This window comes from Macrobrachium rosenbergii, chromosome 50 (assembly GCF_040412425.1).
Source record: "Macrobrachium rosenbergii isolate ZJJX-2024 chromosome 50, ASM4041242v1, whole genome shotgun sequence".
NCBI lineage: Eukaryota > Metazoa > Arthropoda > Malacostraca > Decapoda > Palaemonidae > Macrobrachium > Macrobrachium rosenbergii.
The window spans coordinates 8777755-8790000 of record NC_089790.1 but is presented as its reverse complement, the minus strand read 5'-3'; the positions used below and the strand labels follow the sequence as shown (position 1 = coordinate 8790000).

Here is a 12246-nt window from a genome sequence, read left to right as displayed (position 1 = left end):
TGTTCTTCCATTAACCTATTGTTCAGGAGAAAAAAAAAAATCCTATTTCCCACCGACGATCCAGAATTCAGCTGTAATCACGAGGATAGATTCCGGGAAAATGCGGGTTCAAAGGAAGTACGTATCCTGTACTTTTAAACGTCCTTGCGCAGACCTTTCTTTTTCAAGGTCTTTGTTACCTGTCTGTTTGTTTCGTAACATGCACCTGTTGGTAATCACACACTCCTTATGTTCATGCTCGTTATCCGACCTGATAATACTCTTTGGAACGCAGCTCTCACTAGTTATTTGCTTTTATTCAAGAGTACCAGATCATCTTGGAATACACCCAACCAATTCACTGAGTCTTCAGTTACTATTGTGTACTATTGTGTAGAGATGCTTTGTCACTGCTCTTATCAGGTAGGTCGTTGTGTGTGTGTGTTTTTTTTTTATCCCCTGAAACTGTAGGGGAATATTCTACCAAGCGATCTCACCCACGACTATATTATAAAACGATATCCCCCTAATTTCATAGAAATACTCTGTATATTTATTTGGTTACTGCCATTCGCAAAAGCTCAAGAAATTATTTTTTGGTAGTTTTGCAAAATCAAGGATAACAGATTAGTTTTGGAAATATGTTCTTTGAGTGATCGAATCCACATGTGTAACTTACATTTTATAAACAAGATTACAAAAGGTTACTTGTTCAGCTAACACCATGCATGTCAAAGTTTTCAGGACGGCCAAATCCCCTTCAGGATTTTCAACTGTCAGCACCATGTCAGGTCCTGCCCGCCTAGGAAACTTTTAGAATGCCACGCCCTGACCTAACCAGACCTTATCTTCCTAACCTAGCTTAGGGCACCGCCTCGCCGGGGGCGGTGGGGGGGTGGGGGAGGAGTGAAGGAAAGAATCTTGCGTGCCCCCAATAGACGCTCCCAATAACACTGAATATCCCTGTCTCTCTACTCTGCATACGACCCTTCCTTCAATAACACTGAAAAAAGAGACCACAATCCTTGTTATTAGAACATTTTTCCATGGTGACAGCTGATTGCCTCCAAGATGATAACATAAATTATAACTCATTTTATTTATTTTTATTAAAATTCTTATGCTGTAAGAGTGCCAAATACCCCTGAAATGCACCAAATACCCCTGAAATGCAATTAAATTTATATACGGTTCAACAGATATCTGAAGAAACTTTAATGTTAAAGTAGCCTATGGTTAAATGAAACATTTGCTTAATCTATCATACTCCAATGTAATTTTAGTAAGGGACGTACATTTTCAATTTCACTTCAGAAAGTGTCTTAAGAGAAAATAAAAGTAATATATGTAAGTTGCGATATGAATAATCTAAACAGAAATTGTTGAAAAATATGAATAAAAAAAAAAGACAAAAATTAGAGTTCGTAAGTAATGCGGCATTTCCTTATAGAGCATGTTAAGCCTACGTGGGTAGTGCCCTTGGAGGACATATGCCCCTGGAGTATATATCCCCACTTCAGACCCTTATCATCAGATTTACCCTTAGTTGATTCCATGCAATACGACTTAGCAAGAATGTTATACTGTAGCCTTTGTTTACCAAGCCTGTTTAAATGTAAGGTCATTTGCCACCAGTTGTGAAGTGTTTAAGACTTTTACACTTTTGTGTGAATGTTTTGCACCTTTAATTCACTGTAACTCAGTTTCAATCAGCTCACCTAGGCTTTAAGCATCCCTGTAAGAGTGAAATGCAAGTCTTGTAAAACGCTCTATTATTTATCTAAAATTAAATAATTGACATTATTGGTCAATTTTTCTTTTAAATCTATTTATTTTCATTTCTTCTTATATTTCCCTGCTGGTTGACAAACAGTTAACACTAGCAACATTTCAAGTTAATTTACAATTTTTTTTTTTTGTTGGTCAGTCTCTCTAACCTTACATCAGTCCAAACACCCAGTCTTTTGTAACTTAGCCTGTGTGCCATTGAAATGGGAACCATGGTAATTTAAGTCTTAGCCTGATCCCCCCCCTCCCCAAACCCATTTTTAGCTCACCCGTTGCTCATAATAACTTTTTGTTCTCACATTATTTTATATTTACATCATTTTGCCTGTTTTCTGGTCCTGCTGATGTAGTGGTTAGTGTCGTGGCATGCCACTCAGATGTAGCGGGTTCGCGTCTCCCCAGGGCGATGAAAAATCACTGGCTCTGTATAATGATCAGTTACTGCTGCAGTGTGGGGTCTGCGGTGGGAGGCTGAAACCAACGTTCTATGGAAGCTAGAATTTCAATTCAACGGCCCCTTTGGTGTGCTTGCTCCAAGTGAATAGGTTTCATAGGTTTCATTTACTGAAATAATAATAATAATAATAATAATAATAATAATAATAATAATAATAATAATAACAACACACGAAGTCTATCTCCTTGTCTCTTTGTCTGTCTGTATGTCTGTCTGACTGTCTCCTTTTCAACTAGGAGATGGACTTGAGGCAAGGATATACCCCATGCATAATTTTCCGCGGTAATCCTTCCTTAATTAGATATACGCGTCTATTTCTCCAAATGGCCGATGAGCAGATTACGCGGCCACATTTGTCAAACTCGGCCGGGCGTTCGAGATTTCCCCCTGATTTAAAGGTTTGAGAAAAAAATGACAGAACGTTTGTTTTTTTTTTTTCATTTTTATTTTCTCAATTCCGGCATGTCATAAAAGCGCCCAGATGTATTACAGAAAACGCTTCCCACGCGTTTCTTTTAGAGTTTGATTTTCAAAGATACGGTGGTTTGGACGAACTGAAACGGAACAGCTATTGTGCGCGTACAAGGGAGTACACCGTAAGAGAATTTGCTTATTTAAAGGTATAAGTTTTGAATTTTTACTCCTGAATGTAGCAAAAATTATTATCATCATTATTATTATTTATAATGACAGTTGTTACTGCTGCTTTACCGTATTAGCGTCAGTAGTAAACATGAAAAAAATGCGCCGAAGAAACTTCGGCGCAATAGAGTTTTCTGTACAGCGTAAAATGCTGTATGAGACGAGGCCCATGAAACTTTCAGCCACGGCCCGGTGGTGGCCTATCCTATAGCGTTGCTAGACGCACGCTCATTGCTAACTTTAAACTTAAATACAATAAAAACCATTGAGGATAGAGGGCTGCAATTTGGTATGTTTGATGATTGGAGGGTGGATGATCCACACACCAATTTGCAGCCCTCTACCCTCAGTAGCTTTTAAGATCTGAGGGCGGACGGAAAAAATGCGGACGGACAGAAAATAGTTTTCTTTTACATCTGAACAGTTTTCTTTTACAGAAAACTACAAGGAAAGGTAATATACATCTAAAAGTCTTGATATAATAGTCAAAACATTACATATAAGTACATAAGTACTATAGTGTAATATATATATATATATATATATATATATATATATATATATATATATATATATATATATATATATATATATATAACCTTTATCAAACAGCTTTATAAAAAGATAACGATCAAGTAACCAATGACCTGTCAGGAATGGACTGAAAAATATCCGGGACAAATAAACGTCCAGTTAAGCCGCCGCGAGAGACACGCGAGTCGAAAGAAGAAGTCTATACCCCAGAAAAAAAAACAAAAAAACAAAACCAGGCTCGATCTCTTGTCTCAAAAGCATTCCAGCTGCGATGTATGCAACGAAGGCCAGGTAAACATTTCGGCCGTCTACTGGGAGACGGTTCAGGAGGTTTCTCGAAAACGCATACATGAACGGTGTACTTTTATGCTCTATAAATATAAACGTGGTAGAGAAGTGGTTGTGTGGAAGCATGTGCTGAAAGATATTTACGGATCTGTTTCTACAGGTTTGACTCGAATTCTGAACATTTAAATTTACTTAGTGGATCAATGATAGCATTCAAAGAAAGTATTATTAATACAGAATTAAAAGAAATGACTAAAAGAGTCACGAAAATATCGAATTCTGAACATTTAAATTTACTTAGTGGATCAATGATAGCATTCAAAGAAAGTATTATTAATACAGAATTAAAAGAAATGACTAAAAGAGTTACGAAAATATCGAATTCTGAACATGTACGTTTACTTAGTGGATCAATGATAACATTCAAAGAGGTATTATCAATACAGAATTAAAAGATATGACTAAAAGAGTCACGTATATATCGAATTTCGAACATTTAAATTTATTTAGTGGATCATTGATAACATTCAAAGATATATTATCAATACAGAATTAAAAGAAATGACTAAAAGAGTCATGTAAATACTGAGGACGTCTTTCACCTGTGAAATGGGCTTTATATCAATAACCGTACATAAAGCTTGTGACAGAAATTTGGAAAACTCAAAACTGGAGACATATATCGAGATGATTTTCAAATGCCCTTTTTATAATAAATTATAACGATGAGTATGTAATCTCATGTGCATATCACAAGGGAATAACCTTTCATACTTATCTTTTATCGAATAAAATTCCCATACGTGAAGGAGTAAGATACTGAACAAATAAGAACTAATAACACATATACATATGCATACATATAGTATATACCAATAAAAATAAATAAAACAGTAAAAACACAATAAACAAATAATTTATGAATACTTTCCAACATGTGACCTCTAAAGCAAAAGTGAAAGGTCATGGCACAGAGGCTATGGCACTGCCCAAGGTAGTGATTCCCAACCTTTATGCCCTCAAAGAAACAATTTATCATATCCCAGGGAACCTGGATCTACATTACACATACACACACACACACACACACCCACGTAATATATGTGTATATATATATATATATATATATATATATATATATATATATATATATATATATATATATATATATATATATATATATATATATATACATATATTATATGCGTGTGTGTGTATGTATGTGTACTGTACTGTAGATACTGTGTGTGTTTATGTGTGAATAAGCACACACACATATGCACAACATGTATATACATGCATAACAGAACGATTTTAAAATGGGCAAAGAAAGCTGAATGACAGAAATGTCGAGTCGATCTCTCGCGAACTTTCACAAGCCCGATTCCGGTGTTTCTGGGGAATCCCCGAAGCTTGCAAAGAAATTTGAGAGGAAGAATGATTCCAAATTGCCATATACTATGCGACAAAATTGTTTAGTCTGCTTAATTCCGTGCTTACAAACTGCTTTGGCTCCGGGGTTAAATTCTCACCGTGAGAAGAGAAGTAACGGAAAAAGTGGAAGATGCTGAAGAACAAATAAAGGAGAACGAGGAGAAAGACTCGAGAATACTTATTTTGAAAAAAAAAAAACACTCTAAGTTCTCGAGGTTGAGAATGAGATGTTGAATCAAGATCTAAAGGAAAGGAAAAATTACAGACATGAAGCGAAAGTCCGAATAAACAATTAGTACTAAATGAACACTTACGGAGACTTCAAGAGGAGAATGGAAGAAAACAGAACCAAACTGAAAGTCTGCAGGAGGAAAACGAACATAGGAACTTGAAGAATTAATGGTTTAGAAGATGAATTAGTTCTGACCATTGAGAAACAGATGGCCGATGGAACTTTGCAACAGTTCGAGCAATGTAAGATAGAAATGGCTCAGAAAACGGAGGAACTAGAAAGACTTGAAAGGACAAAATTTGCAGAGAGGGTAAAGAAATTCTCCGATTGGAAAATGACTGCTTCCAAAATCAAAAGAAGGTCATTGGTCTCTTAGAGGGATGCAAAGTGTTCCAGCAGAGAAAGCGAAAGTAACTGGAACACTGAATGGAATGACTAGGACGAGAGTAGAACTTGAATACGAGATGGCTGAGACGAAAGAGAAACTAGAGACGATGGAGCTTGAAAAGATGGAGAAAATAATGGAAATTGCAAGACCTAAAGAAGAGAGCTTGACAGAGAATAAGATCAGTTCCTTGGAAACAGAAGTCAAAAGTCTTAGGGAAGACAAGGCGAATAAAACAATGAGGGAACCTGATTTGATATGTAGGGGAAAAAGAAGTGGACTGAAGAGAGAAGAATATAATGAAAAGTGACAAAAAAAAAAAAAAACATTCGTATCAGGGAAGACAGAAGCAGATAAATGGCTTTGGAGAAAACTCGAAGTCTCAGGAATCCGCAGATCAACTGCGAAGCCCTCTACAGACGAATGTACAGAACAGAGGCAGAAATTAATACAAGCAAGGCACTGGAAAGATCTCCAGCTGGATCCAAGATTTCCAGCTGGATCCCAGAAAGATTCATAGGCCCTGAAAAGACTCCAGCTTTCAGGACATCAAGTAAGAATCCTCTAAACAGTCAAGACTTACATCAGAAAATGTTGCTGGAATCTGCAGAGAGACTACGAAGATTGGAGCAGGGTTCCGAAATGGTTCGGAAGCTCTTGAAGATAAACACTGTGACGTAGATGGAGAGTAAGAACACTCGGCTTTTTCAAGATAAAGGGTGACTTACATGCCAAGAAAACTTATGTAAGTCTAGGATGAGCATTGTGGGAAGTCATTCCTGGTGAAAGCTTCTCTGCGTGATGGAGAAATTACAGCGGCTGGTCGGACTGGCGGTAGGTGCTCGGAGTTTGGCCTTTTGTGTATCCCCCTACTGCCACATGATACCCTCGGAGTGGGTTATTAATGCCCAATCACATATGCTTCAATGGCAACCTCTGGCGTGGCATAAAAACCCGTAAGTTAACGCCTACCGCATCTGTGAAATTGGGTTATGCATTGCACATTTGGACCCATTTCTGCATATACTTCAGAGGCAACCTCTGGCGTGGCGTAAAAACCCGTAAGTTTAATGCCTTTTAAATATGCAAAATGGGTTATGCAATGCATACTTGATCCCACTTTTTTGGGGTTATGAGGGAGAGAAGCCTATTTCGCATATACCTCGGTGGCAACCTCTGGCGTGGCGTAAAAACCCGTAAGTTTACTGCCTTTTACATATGCGAAATTGGTTTTGCTTTCCATTTTGGCTCCCACCTTCCAAGGAGTGCTGCGTGGCGAGGCACTAAGGCATTGAAGGGCACCGTCAGGAGTCACTGTATTTCTCCGTCATGCGAACTGGAGATGAAAAGCTTCCTATCTATAGCAAAGGAGTGATTGGTTTGTGGATTTCACAAAGGAACCTAACGTTTCCTACAGTGAGCAGAGAAATGGCTGGTTTTTGGACTCTGGAAAGAAATCATCTGTTTTTTGTAACTCACAGAGGAATGATCTGGAGAGTACTCACTGCCTGCAGGCGTCACATGATGCAAAGTCATGTGACTGACGATTTCATCGATCTTGGCTAGCAAGCACAGCAGGGAATGGGGAAGGGCCCATCTCTGGTAAAACTAAAACGATGATGCCCTGTCGGTAAGAGTGCCCCAGGGGTGAGATCATGTTTCTTCGGCAAAGGCCCAGTGTTTTATTTTCCCCGTGGTTCAGCACAGACACACACACATTATATATATGAGACATTCATTACATATTTCACGTCTCAGGATTTTTAATCATCTGTACATACAGTTTCCATTGGACGCAAAACATATGCATGTACCATATGTATGTATGTATGTATGTATGTATGTATGTATGTATGTATGTATGTATGTATGTACTTTTATAAATTATATATATATATATATATATATATATATATATATATATATATATATATATATATATATATATATATTCATATATACATACATACATACATACATACATACATACATACATACATATATATATATATATATATATATATATATATATATAATATATATGGTACATACATATGTTTCAAATGGAAACTGCATGCACAGTTGATTAAAAACCCTGAGACGTGAAATATATAATATAAATGTCTCATCTTCCTCCCTCTCATTTTCTCTCTCTCTCAAACTAATCAAGGAGGGCTTTAAAACATAGATGGAATCCAGCCAGATGACTGACAGGTCACATGCTGCTAATCAGAAAAGTCTGCAGGTCATGAAACCTGAGAAGGGTCTCTGTGTCCTGCACACGGTCGAAAGCGCATGAACTGGATATGCAAATTAAATGCAAGGTGCAACAGAGGATGCAGAAGTCATTCGGAAATTTAATATTTTGTTGAAAGGTCCTTAGAAGAGATATGGTAGCCTGTAAATGCCAGATATGGAGCCTTCATCTTTTTAAGCTCCCGAAGAAGCTAAGAATTGACTGATTAATTGGTTGATTGGTGTTTACTAGAACTGGCGTTGCAGCATCTAGGTTATTGATGCCTTAATGAAATTGAATAGGAAACTAAAAGAAAAAAAATGTTAAAGGAGTTTCATATAAGACAAATCTAATATATATATAATAAATATATATATACATATATATATGTGTATGTATATATGTGTGTATATATATACATATATATTATATATATACATATATACATAATATATATACTGTACGTACAAACACACATACTACATGCCTACGTCGTCTAATTTTGTTGAGGAGGCCGCCTCCCTAACAAGATACATAACCGCTCTATATTACGATCCCCCCGAGAATCGTAGCAAGGATAAAACGTTCATCTCTGTCACGTCCCATCCATCATTGTGAGAATAACGGAAAACAGCAGAAAGGGTAAATGCTTTATTAAATATGCAATAATTGACATATAGCGGAACTTAAAGGACAAACAGGGATATAGTGATAAGAAGTGTAAGGCTTCAATTCCTTCGTCACTGTTATGTTAAACGAAAATTCAATCTGAAGAGAAATTTCTTACATGAACCTTTTTTTTTCCGAAGGTGGGGAGGGGGATTAATTCTTCGTGGAGTTCCTCGGGACAAGAGGACGATATCTAGTGAAATCTTTGCCTAAGAAATGAGTGTCACTTGTTCTCCTTCTAATTTTTAGTAACTGCATCAATTCAGCTGTTATCCATGCTTAACGTTTTCTTTTATCAGAAGCAAATCGTGCATGTTTGTTACACCGTAAGCTAGCTATCTATTTTTGCAATACAGATTAGACTCCATCTAAGGATTCCATACCACTACTGTATCTGCATTATGGTATCAAAATCTTTCCTAGTCACGACGTTTTTAACATTATTAAACCTTTAATTCTTTTCTCAAACTTTTTAGATATAATTTTCTTTAGAGACTAGAAAGAAAACACACACACACACACACACACACACACACACACACATATATATATATATATATATATATATATATATATATATATATATATATATATATATATATATATATATATATATATATATATATATATATATAAAGTCCTATGTATATACAAGTACTTATGAGCCATTTCAAAACACTATAGAAAGAGTTCCTCTCCCAACAGTTGTTTTACATAAATGAATGACTGGTATTAACACAATGAAACAATACTTTAAACGAATTCACCACTAAAAGCAGTTAAACAATATTCTATTTCAGGTTTCGAACCCCCCCAAAAAATAAATAAATAAAAAAATACCTACGCTGATATTAATTAATGTGTAGAGCTTCTTGATATCCATTCCTGTAAAACCAAACCCAAAATCCCTCTGATGATATGCTATGGTGGGTTTCCTCCACTCGCTAAACGTCTGATGTGTCACCGCCCTTGTAGTGAAGACAATTTGTGGTTAAGACACGAGAAAAATACAGAAACAGGCAATGTCCCTAATCATTCATTGCAATTGGCCATCATCACCAGTCATCACCATCATCATCACTGTCTCCATCGTCCTGCGAAGCATAGACTTTTGTAAAATTTGGCCAAAGACGTCTTTCCTGGGGTTCCATCTACACAAGTCTTCACTCGTCTTCAGCATCCTGCCTCACAGCTCTCTTCCAAGTAAAAGTGGGCCTTCCAACTCCTCTGGTACCTTGAGGAGCCTAGTGTCCATATGGAACTTCCGTAATTCCCTTTATGGTGTCGTTTCTCACTTTATCCTGCCATCATATCCCATTATTCCTCTTTAAGCTTTATTCTCAAATCGACGAAATTTGTTGAATATGGTTCCATTGTCATAGCGTGATTAATGTCCTTGTAGCAATGTAGGTTGTATGAGACTCTCGTATAATCATACTTTCGTATTCAGTTTCAGTCTATTTGCATTCAAAATCTTACTGAGCCTCCTCATTGTTTTATTTGCCCCCCCCCTTTTTTTTTTGTCTTACAGCGGATTCCAGCTTACGAAAAAAAGAAGTGAACCAGACTGCTTTGATTACAGAAGACTGAATTCTATTACTAAGGATAATCCCTCGTAATAGCATTTAACAAAAGATTAGGGTTGAGGTAACAAACGTTTTTCATCCTTAGGCCTTAGGGAAAATAAATCGGCTCCAACCTAAGCACATGGCTTTGCAGTTTAATCCAATGACAGTTAGGGAACTTACGGCAATCGAACTCCACAGAATGGCTGCTCCAATAAGCACTCGGTGCTCAAACGCGAGACGGTGGATTCCAGTCTCAAATGTACCGAATCATTTTCACTCATTCCAGTCTCAAATGTACCGAATCATTTTCACTCATTCCAGTCTCAAATATACCGAATCATTTTCACTCATTCCAGTCTCAAAGGTACCGAATAATTTTCACTCATTCCAGTCTCAAAGGTACCGAATCATTTTCCACTCATTCCAGTCTCAAAGGTACCGAATCATTTTCACTCATTCCAGTCTCAAATATACCGAATCATTTTCACTCATTCCAGTCTCAAAGGTACCGAATAATTTTCACTCATTCCAGTCTCAAAGGTACCGAATCATTTTCCACTCATTCCAGTCTCAAAGGTACCGAATCATTTTCACTCATTCCAGTCTCAAACGTACCGAATCATTTTCACTCATTCCAGTCTCAAAGCAACTGAACCTATTTCTCTTATTCCAACGTCAAAATGACCTTATATACATGGATAATTCCGCCTTAACGCAAGCCAATGTTGATAGTTCATCCGTGGCGCTGAGTGAAAGCAGATCAGAATTGTGAAACAGGAAATCAACTTTGCGTTTATGAGATATTCCCCTACAAAATTTTTTGAAGGACACAACTAAAAATTTCTTGAGTAACACAGCAATGAAATCAAAAGAATATTATTCATTAATTTAACGACCCTATAAAATCGACTAATATATCATGACTTGTATGATCTCGGTATTCTTATACGGAAAACTTGTTAAGGGATGCAGACGGTGGATTTAAATAAGAAATTTTAACAAATTTTAACTTTAGCGTTCTTCGTGAAATAACTTACCACCTCTCTCATTTTAAATGACAGAACGTCGAGCGTTTAAAAAAATTAATCAAAGAGATAAATTTCTCTTGAAAAATCCAACATTCATTCTCTCCATCGCATTCTCGTTGAATAATGGCATCCTAACCTTCAATTTTTTATTTCCCACTTTTAGCAGATACTATTCATTTCCATTTATGACGGAAACTTTACATTTTTTTCAGTCTTTCCTCCTTCAATGTATCTCCCATTCTGGCATTTATTTAGGAAGGACGATTAATCTCCCTGCCTCATCAAATCCAGTCTGGCATTCATTCAGATTCTATCGGGTTTTACCCCAACCTTCGCTTTTACCCTCTGAATTTGTCTCTCAAAACCATTACATATTTTTTTTCTCCCAGAGCATTTCTGATTTTCATTCATACCAGACCTGAACACTACGATGGAACTGTTTTCTCGCGCGCGCACGCGCCACGCAGCCACGCATATGCACACTTAAGATACGCCTCCACGGTGTCTGCGACAATATTAAACTGATTTACGGGCAAAATTTTCTACGACATTTTAAAACTTGTTTGATGCTAAGTATTCTAACCCAAAGGTGCGATAGAAAGCAAATTTTAAAAAGTGAATGACTTACAAAGCACAAACAACCGTAGCCTATATATATATTTTTTTATTTAAATGATTTGGCCTGAGAATTATTTCTAGCGAAGGTAAGTGTTTCATCTAAACAAAAATATGTAACAAATGGAGTAGGTGTCATAATTATACTAGTGACTATGCTTGATCAAACGTTATTTTTTTTCGATTTGTAAACACATGCATGCCTGTTCAAGTGTTTGACGAAAGGCTACAAGAGGTTGAAAGGCTGAAAGAGGCAAATAAATTTGTTCACTTCACAAAGAAAGGACAAAAACTGACTTCGGATGATAAAATGTCCAACGATGATATGTAAGAGTAAAAAGCACAGACCATGCAGTGAAAAAGGGGAACTCATATCATTAGCACTTCTTGC

General features: G+C 36.7%; 1 protein-coding gene across 2 annotated transcripts in view; it reads right to left on the bottom strand.

Annotated features, from left to right (window-relative positions):
- LOC136832583 (lachesin-like) overlaps positions 1-12246 on the bottom strand; it is a 578121-nt gene that overhangs the window by 89898 nt on the left and 475977 nt on the right. The gene's annotated exons all lie outside the window — the stretch shown is intronic.